At 39.8% G+C, this 9,264-nt stretch overlaps 1 pseudogene; it reads left to right on the plus strand.

Annotated features, from left to right (window-relative positions):
* Positions 1-5,510: 5,510 nt before the first annotated feature.
* Positions 5,511-9,080, plus strand: LOC139942615 (uncharacterized; annotated as a pseudogene).
* Positions 9,081-9,264: the final 184 nt, after the last annotated feature.

The following is a 9,264-nucleotide window of genomic DNA, read 5'->3' on the forward strand; positions in this document are numbered from 1 at the left end:
AAAAAATGATGCAAAAATGTAGGAATATCTAACTGTCCAATTATTGCAAAGATGTCTTTCTGTCGGGCCTGCCAGTATGGTGGGGATGAGCGCAATGTATTCAGCACACGGTAACCTTCATTGACATGAATTAAATCATCCAATACACCAACTTGTCTCCAATAACAGGCGTATATGTTTTATCCACATCTTTTGTTTTGCGTAGAGCTGTCATTGCAAGATCCCTTATTTGTTAAGTCTGCGATTTCTTCAGTTTGAAGAACAAATTTGGCACTGACAAGGCAAAACTTTGATCAGCGTTCCGTAGTTCTACTTTACAGATAGTGCTGTATGTGAGGGGAACTATTCTTTTAGTGTTGTCAGGCCTATGCTTACCACAACAGAGGCTAGGAAACGAATTTTCTTTGCAGTATTTGTCCAAGAAGATATTTATTGGGTGGTTGCCTTCTCCTGGTGCTATTTTTTACGCATGTTGTCCATCAAGTGTAAAATCACTAGGCTCGGGCATGGTATCCCTGTTTCCACCTGAATATTGTTCTTCTGTGCACAACTCTATCCAATCATCATCATCAGCATTTGGAAAATCTGAAACTGAGGTTGATTCTTTTGACACTTTCGGAAGGACTTATGAGCAGTCATCCCGAGTTAAATCATGATCCAAATCCAAATCACCAGATGTAATGAAAGTTAAATGAATTTGTGCAAGTGGTGCGTTCTTCTTTCATCCAGGTCATATCTAGTTTAATGCCGTTATCTTGATATAGTTGGTTGTTTTTCACAAGCCACTCTGCAGCATCAAAAATCTTTTTAGGTCGAACAGTCTCAAAATGATAGTGTTGAATAAATTTGAGTTGAATTGTGTATGTGTCTTGAAAATAGCGGGGAAGTGTAGCTAAAGTTGTAGAAACATCTACCGGTACATTAACATTACCTCTTATCCCAAACTGGGGATCTCAACCTAACTCACGGATCTGCATAAAAGGTATTCTATGTGCAATGCATCGTTCTTCTAAAGTTGTTAAGTCTCTTAAGGCATACGGACACTCCTCAAAGACCAATCTATTTGCCACTGCCATAAGTGGAAGTTTGTTTGCTGAAAGATGAGAATGACAAGTTTTACAAATCCATTGAGCTCCAGCGTGACTTGTCACTCCACTATGCATGATTCTATCAATGAAGCAGATATTTGTTTTGATTCATTACGTTTCTGTATTACAGCATTGACACTGTGTCTGTAGAATGTGCAATTACAACAAGTACGAACATAATCTGGTCCTTCATTTGTATCAACAAAAAACATCTTTCTCAGTTCCTGGCGGTTTAAACTTTGATTTTGTCTATTTTTGCGGATTTCATTTAACAGCTGTTCCCTTTGCTGGTAATTCTTATTCTTTTCGTTATTGTCGCTTGCGATTTTTTTCAGTAATTCTCTCCATCTTCCTGAATACACAAGATGAGCTTCTCCTTTTCCGTGCACAAAGTAATTCTTTTTCTTTTTCTGTTTTTCTATACTCGGGACGACTTCTCCGTTAATACTGTGCACTGAGTAATTCTTTTTCTTTTTCACTTTTGCGTAATTCTGGGTTACTTCTATTATGAACATTTTCTAATTCTTTCTCTTGTTCCCTTTCTCTGGTCTCTGATGTACTTCGTGTCTTTTGTTTTCTCTCTTTTTCCTCACATGGCTCCCTGTTTCTTAAATTCAGGATTTTTTCGTTTTAGCTGCTTTCTTAAGCAATCTTTCTCTTTCCTCTTGATTTTAATGCTGCTTTTATCTTCCATGGGAGTGTCGCGGCCGAGCGGTTAAGAGCACGAAATTCAAACTCTGGTGTTTCTGATCAGCAGAGTGTGGGTTCGATTCCCCAGCCGGGACACTTGTGTCCTTAAGCAAGACACATAGCCATTGCTTCGTCCTTCGGATGGGACATAAAGCCGTTAGTCCCATGTGTTGTGTAACACGCATGTAAAAGAACCCAGTGCACTTATCGAAAAGAGAAGGGGTTCGCCCCAGTGTTCCTGGCTGGATTGGCAGCATATTGCGCCAAGCACCTTAAAAACCATTACATGGATTAGGTCTTGTATATCTCAAAAATTCACCCCACTCCTTGCAGTAATAATACCTGGCACTTTGTATCCTTTGGCAAAAGGCGGGATATAAATATGGTTATTATTATTATTATTATTAAAGCCTTGGACCCTTTCGGTTCAGAAAAAGTAAACAGATTTACAAATAACTTACAGGGTTAGGTTTACAGAAGGCAATGGTGAAAGACTTCTCTTGAAATATTATTCCATGAAATGCTTTACTTTTTGAGAAAACAGCAAAATAATATAAATTCTCGTTAACGAGAATTACGGATATATTTTAAACACAGGTCATGACACAGCGAAATGCGCGGGAACAAGGGTGGGTTTTTCCGTTGTTTTCTCCCGACTCCGATTACCGATTGAGCCTAAAGTTTCACAGGTTACTTGATATCGAAGTTGTGGTACGCAAAGTGTGGGCCTTGGACAACACTGTTTACCGAAAGGGTCCAATGGCTTGAAGGGCAATACTTTTTGTCGGTTCTTTGTTTGTAGGTTGTAGTTATTGTTGTCTTGTTTCCACGTAGTTTTGACATCCATTTGAACTTTCTTGTCTATTTTGTTTATGATCTCCTTACTTCCCGGCATCAATGCAGATAACCGTTTCATTAATGTGTGATGTGTCACTCTTCTTAGTACATCCTTGGGCGTATAGTTGATTAGAAGTCTGGATTTTTGACTTGTTGACTGTAGTTCACGATTGAGCTCATGCACCATCCATTTAACACCAGTGGTTTCGCTGGCAGTTATGTATGGAGACATAAGTTGAAGCAGTAGCACCATATGCCATATGCACTTGTGTTGAAGGGTGTACAGCTACAACAGCTTCATAGTGATTCCCATTCTTGTGATTCATAAAAATTTACTTCTGGTTAATTTTAAGATTTCTATCTAGATTTATTGGAGAAAATTTGTGCCATCTTTGATGTGAAGTTCTATTGGTTCCTGCTGTATACACATAAATGACGGTCTGCAGAAGATGTGCGACAAAAATCTCAGAATCTGTTGCCCATGTTCCATTTTAGTCCAAACCACTTTGCGCTGAATATAACGTTGAAGAGATGTGTTCAAACAAAAGCTTTTAATGGATGGTTTTATATTGCACATATGTGTGACTACTAAACTGCGTACTTCAAGATGAAATGACTCAGAACCAGTGATAAAGAAGGTAAAGGTCCGAAAAAACAGTTACCATCACCAATGATGGGTGCAATGGACTTTGGTGGCCCAGATGATGCAACATACTGATCATTCAGCAGAATATGAATTAAGGGTAAATTAAGTTTACGACATTGTTGCATTTGCCATGTAATATTTACTCTATTAAACTTAAAGTGAGAGTGAGTAGAACCTTGGAAAACCACTTGGTCACAATTTGGTTTGTTTTGATTGAAGTTTGGAAACAATATGTATTCCTCTGTTGTCTTGAGAATGCGTGGGTAGTTTATTGTGGCTTGATACTGGCAGGTCCCACATTGTGTTGGCTTGACGTGGAGTGACGAGTTGGCTTTAGAGTTGGAGATTCCATACGCCCTTGCTTTGTGACAAAGGCATAAGAAAGCTTTTGAGGCTTCGTAACTGCAGGTCCCATGTTAATTTGTTCTGTGTTGGGGGAGTCGGGTGTTGCTTTTGCCTTTGGAAATAGAGGTCCCACATTCCGTTGTTTTGTGATGGGCTGGTCGGGAGTTGCTTTTTCCCTTGGAGTTGGAGGTCCCGGAATCCGTTGTTTTGTAATGGGCTGGTCGGGAGTTGCTTTTGCCTTTGGAGTTGGAGATCTCCTATTATGTTGCTCTGTAATGGGCTGGTCAGGAGTTGATTTGGCAATCTGAGTTGGAGGTCCCACATTCTGTTGTTTTGTGATGGGCTGGTCGGGAGTTGCTTTTATCTTTGAAGTTGGAGATCTCCTATTATGTTGCTTTGTAATGGGCTGGTCAGGAGTTGAATTGGCAATCTGAGTTGGAGGTCCCACATACTGTTGTTTTGTGATGGGCTGGTCGGCAGTTGCTTTTTCCCTTGAAGTTGGAGGTCCCAGATGCCGTTGTTTTGTGTTGGGCTGGTCGGGAGTTGCTTTTGCCTTTGGAGTTGGAGATCTCCTATTATGTTGCTTTGTAATGGGCTGGTCAGGAGTTGATTTGGCATTTTGAGTTGGAGGTCCCACATTATGTTGTTTTGTGATGGGCTTATCGGGAGTTGCTTTTATCTTTGAAGTTGAAGGTTTTGTGATGGAGTGGGTTGCAACAGAGACAGATGGCAAATTGTCAAAAGCAGAGTTGTTCCGAGGGCAGATCGACATTTATGCTGGCTAAATCGCTTGAACGATGAATACAATTTGTTGCAAGAAACGCACCATGGACATTTATGCTTAATAAATGTTTTATCACTTGTATTGCTTCTTACAAAATGGACACTCAGTGTGTTACCAAACATAATGTGAGCCCCTTTATTTCCAAGGAAAAAATCGACCTGTTAATAAAAGCAGTGGGGACAAAAATTATTTGTATAAGGGTTTTATGCTAACAATTATTTTGAGTAATTACCAATAGTGTCCACTGCCTTTAATAAGTAAATGAAGCAGAGTAAAAAAAAGGTCTGCGGGGAAAATGAGAAGACGAAGGGTGATTTGTCATTTTCTTCAATGAGTCAAATCATGTTGTTCAAATTTCTGAAGGCGCCATAATATGAACAATCTCTGTGTTAACCTTAATCTAAATTTAAGATCGAGCCCATCAGCTGCTGTCCCTTCATCACGACATGTTCAGATGACAGGGTTTCACTTGTTAGCCCAATACATCACGTAACTCAATACAATTAATTTCCATATGGAACTCTTTCAAGGAAAAACATTATCATTGTACTATATTACTACAATTGCTTTCTAATACCTTAAAAACACATGACCATTCTCATTAGAATCACAAGTGACATAAATCAATCAATCATTTGGAGTTGCATGGTTAGCGTGTGCATAATAGCGCTAGGCTTTTACCATGCTGACCCTGGTTATAACCAAACAAAGGGTGTGCGTGAGTAAAGATTTGTGTTGGTCTGCTGCTGTGCCAAGGTTTTTTTTCCTCTGGGCACTCTCCGAGTTTCTTTCTTTTTTGGGAAAAATCACACCCCTTGCGATCTCTGGCTACAATCCATTGCCTTAATGGGTTGATGTGACTGTTATCCTTGTTGAATCAGCTTCTCAGCTGCTAGTAAGGATGATAAACCCTCCCAAATTGGTGTTATAGTTTATCAATTAACTAATCATTTAAATAAATAATTTAAAAAACAAACACCAAGAATTTAGGAATCAGTCATGTTTAAGGTGTCTGGAATAGGATAGATTCCTTGAAGAGCACTGTTTTCATAACATTATATCTTTTTCTTGAAGCGACTCTTGTCTTAGTCAATGGAAGTACTGGATTTCATCTTGGAGGATGATGCTGAGTGCCAGGAAGAAGACGAGAAGTCGGAGGTCTCATTTGAGGAACTAGGCAGAGTAACAAAGGACGCAAAGTTGATTAGTTTTGTTTTTTTACCCATACATCGAGGTGTGTTAGCACTGTATACTCGGTACTTTCCCTAGTCCTGTGAAAAAAGTATCACAGGCATTATACTCGGGTGGGATTCGACTGACAAAGTTTGTCACCTTTTCCTAACAGTTGATGCCCCTTGTAAAACTGGCCCATGGATTCACATGAAAACGTAAGATATGCAAACTACCACTATCATACTGATTAAAGTCAATTGACTCGGCCATGGTTTTTACATGGAAATGTTCTGGACGACACAACGGAGGTTCCTGGTTTTCTCAACCTCGGTATCGTAGGGTGCTTACCGGAAATATTCAGTTAGCAGCATCAGTGGTATTATCCGACAACAGTAAACACTAAGGTTGCCTTAATGTTCAAATGTGCAGAAATTGCAACAAAAACTTGCAATAAAAACAACTATAAGAACAGAATCTGAATTAAGATAAGCACAAGAACATCATCAGGAATATTGTAAGATTAACAACAGATCACAAAACCAACTTTTTAAAGAAATAAAAATGTCCATAGCATGTAATTTCTTTTACAAAACTGTTCTTTTGTATCTACTTTGTTCGACTTAAACTCAACATGAGTTACTGCTTCTGCTGTGATTTGTGGCCTCTGTACATTTGACAGGTCACACTTTGAGCAATATACTAAGAAATTATCAAACAAACACAGAGCTGATTTTGAGTGGCTGCTGTCGGGCGCTCAGTCAAATCAGTCCTGTTTTTTTTTTGTTTTAACCTGGTAGAAGTCATGGTAGTGTGCAGTGGCAGAAGTGGTAGTGCTACACATGTAGTGGAACATGTAGCATGGTGCAAGAAAAATGCAACGCCAAAATTAACATGTTTAGTAGTTGGGGTAATAATTTGAAACGCTTTGAGACACCCGTTCGGGAGTGAAAAAGCTATATAAAAACTCAATATTATCAAATATATCTTAATATTCAAATACTGTGCTGTTCAGGTAGCAATATTTGCAAGCATACCTGGACCACCTTGAGAAGGACAAGAAACGGAAGAAAGCAGAAAGAGCTTTTGGCAAGAGCCAAATGAGTAAACCAGATGATGCAACCAAACCCTAAACCTCAAAAAAGTTTACCCTATCGATCGCTTCGTTTACAGGGGATGGCAGTCTAAATAGCAAGGGCCTCCGAACTTGCCTTTAACTCACATGTGGCCAAAAACTATGGGCTTGACAAGGGCACAAAGAAAAGTTAGTAAAATCTACTTGAAACATGAATTGTATTGGCAAGCACCCGGAAGAAAGGATCGCGTCATCATACGGAGCACAGATTTACATGGCAACAGTATGAAAACTTGGTGCAGGCTAAAAACATGCTGATGGCTCTTTTTGAAGCTTATTAACTACTCTGCCGAGAAAATGACATTTCTAGTGGCCTGAGCAAGTCTTGGGACCTGACACCCAAATATTTAAGCTGTTTGACAGCATCCCTCACAACGGATGTGTTTGTACTTATCATGCGAATGTAAGGCTCCTCTTGATTTCTCCGTTAAGGGTGATACTGGGCTTCCTAAACACATCAGTCTTCACTCACACTATTGTATGTTACACCAACAGTAAAAAGTGTATGACGCAAGACTTTCCCGAGTTCAGGGGGCCAAATACATGAGTCAATGCCAAAAATTATGTAAACACAGAAAGGAAGAAATGACATGAACAATACATCTGGAATTTGAAGAGCTATTGAATCAACTGAAAGTATTTCTTGTCCATGTGTATGTTAAGTGTAAAATATTTGCGCACAGAAGAAAATACTTTAAAATGTTGAAGGAGAGTAAATTGATTTACAAGTTGATTTTTCCAAAAATGCTAGTCTAACCCACCAAAACGAGAAGCAGAGTGCTCACTGAAATCATGAACAGGCTACACTATTTATTTAAGCCCATGCATGGATTAAATCAAACCCTGATACTAGGGAAAATATGCAGAAGTACCACCAAAAGATAGATGTCTTCTCAGATGGTGCTAGTCCTGACCAATGGATCTTCTACATCCACGATCAATCCCTAAGCCAAAACCCTCAACTTAGTAGTATTAGCACGGAGGTAGAAATAGCCCCCCCCCACCACTTGGACTGCCTTGAGTCATCCCCTCAATCACCTAGGCCCCCACTCCATTATTTATTCAGATTGCTTTGATCCTATCATGGAGGTAGCGCAGTTGAGGGAGCACACCCCCCCCCCCCCCCACCCCACGCACCATACGAGGCTCTAGAGAGGGAATAAATTTGACCACGGATCACCGAGCTTCATTTCCGGCCTCTTTTCCCTGCCTTCATGCATCACCAAGTTAGTCCGCCTACATAGTATTTAAGCAGCATGCAGCGTGCAGCATCAGAGTCGAGCTTTTTTCAGAAGACGATCGGCGCATACTGAGCGAAACGTTTTCAGAACCACCCCGACTCATTAAAGATAGCCATACATGGTGTTACAACAAACCTTTCTTTATATGGTAAAATGCTGCTTTACTTTGATCTCATCTCATCAACTTGTGTTAAAGATGCTATGTGAGATTTTTGGCCGATTTGACCCAATAATTGAGGTCTTTTGATGCTTTCATTTGAGCCACTGCCCCAAAAAGTCCGCCAATTATTAGTAGCAGTCAAATAATGTACTCAAAATTTGTTTTCGTAAGGAACCCGACAATACATCACATGACCAATTCTAATGTGTTTTATAAGACACGTTACATCAGTAAATCGTCCTGATCAGTAAAGTAAAAGTTATCTTTTTTTCCGTAAGAGCGGGTCACGCTCAATGAAATACCATTTATCTTTGAAGGCAGTGGATACTATTGGTAATTACTCAAAATAATTATTGGCATAAAACCTTTCTTGATGACGAGTAATGGGGAGAGGTTGATGGTATAAAACATTGTGAGAAACGGCTTCCTCTTACGTGCTATAGTTTTCGAGAAACAAGTAATTTTCCACGAATTTGATTTCTCGAAATCAACCATCTAAACGCACACAACTCCGAAATGCAAGGGTTGTTTTTCGTTCCTTATTATCTCGCAACTTCGATGACCGATTGAGCTCAAATTTTCACAGGTCTGTTATTTTATGCACATGTCGAGATACACCAACGTGCCCACTGCTTGTAATGGTAAGTTCACACAGCATCGGGAAAGAATTGCGCAATATCCTGTCAGCCGCCCCCGCTTGCTCCCGCCCATCAGTACGTGGTTTAGAAAAACAAGGTTGACCTCCGTGTATTACATTGTAACTTGTTTTAATTCGTGTTCTTGCACGTGAAATGTATTGGATGCGCAACGAATTTATAGTCATTCAGAAATGTTTTGTCAGGGAATTACTGGCACTTGTCTTGAGTTTATAAACCGTGCAGTTTACTTTCCGTAACATGCAGTTTACTTTCCGTATGTAATAGGAGTTGTTTGTGCGGCTTTATGATTTGATTTTGAAGATGTCGCATTTTCTTTTAGTCATGAAGTACATCGGCCCTGGCTGAAGAGAAGTTGATGGATAGTGAATCTGCTAGGCGACACTCATAAAAGAGTAGTGCATAGTTAACTTCTTGGAGCATAGCGGGTTAGGGTCTTGTAGTGTGAGTTTTGTAGGTGTGCTTTCTGCCTCTGCAATGAAGCGCTCATCCGTAATGCTTTGCACTTGACG

This window comes from Asterias amurensis, chromosome 10 (assembly GCF_032118995.1).
Source record: "Asterias amurensis chromosome 10, ASM3211899v1".
NCBI lineage: Eukaryota > Metazoa > Echinodermata > Asteroidea > Forcipulatida > Asteriidae > Asterias > Asterias amurensis.